The 802-nt window shown below is 46.3% G+C and overlaps 1 protein-coding gene across 1 annotated transcript in view; it reads left to right on the forward strand.

The window, feature by feature from the left end:
• Nucleotides 1–802, forward strand: part of LOC103728080 (alcohol dehydrogenase class 4 mu/sigma chain-like) — a 28,261-nt gene that overhangs the window by 9,353 nt on the left and 18,106 nt on the right.

An 802-nucleotide genomic window follows, 5' to 3' on the forward strand; every position in this document is an offset into this window, starting at 1 on the left:
TGTATTTAATGCTAATAATGAATTTTGTGTACTTGTGGCCATTCTGCCCCATCTTTCATACCACTCTCATGAATCCCTCCTCTCCTATTGGGAGGAAAAACAGAGTCCACTTCGAAAGAAGAGGGAACCCATTACTGCCTTAACCATCGGAACTCTCTTCTCCATGGGGATAGCTGGAGCAGGGACAGGAATCACAGCCCTAGTAACGCGAGAGCAAGGGCTCACGGCACTAAGGCTAGCAATTGACAGGGACTTGGAACAGCTCTGGTAAACGATGTCAGACCTGGAGCAATCTCTCACTTGCTTATCGGAGGTGGTGCTACAGAACAGAAGGGGCTTGGATCTCCTATTTTTAAAGGAGGGCGGGCTATGTGCAGCTTGCTCTTGCATTACTAGGGCTGCAATTCCTGTCCCTGCTCCAGCTATCCCCATGGAGAACAAGAATGCTGTTTCTATGTGAACAAGACAGGGGCAGTTAGGGAATCTTTGACCAAGTTAAAAAAGGACCTGGAGAGGAGGCGCAAGGAGTATGAAAGAAGTGAAAGCTGGTTCGATTCTTGGTTTATGCATAAACCATGGCTTACAACTCTCCTCTCAGCTATCGCAGGACCTCTAATTATTCTATTGCTACTAGTCACAATTGGTCCCTGCATAATAAATAGGCTACTAAGGTTTGTTCAGGAAAAGATCGATACTGTCCATCTCTTGGTCCTTCGCCAGAAAGACCAAGCCTTAGATACTGCTGAGGAATATTCCTCAGTCTGACCTAGAAAAAAGGGGGGAAATGTTAGGGAAAGAGGAA

This window comes from Nannospalax galili, unplaced genomic scaffold (genome assembly GCF_000622305.1).
Source record: "Nannospalax galili isolate Female #2095 unplaced genomic scaffold, S.galili_v1.0 scaffold189, whole genome shotgun sequence".
Taxonomy (NCBI): Eukaryota; Metazoa; Chordata; class Mammalia; order Rodentia; family Spalacidae; genus Nannospalax; species Nannospalax galili.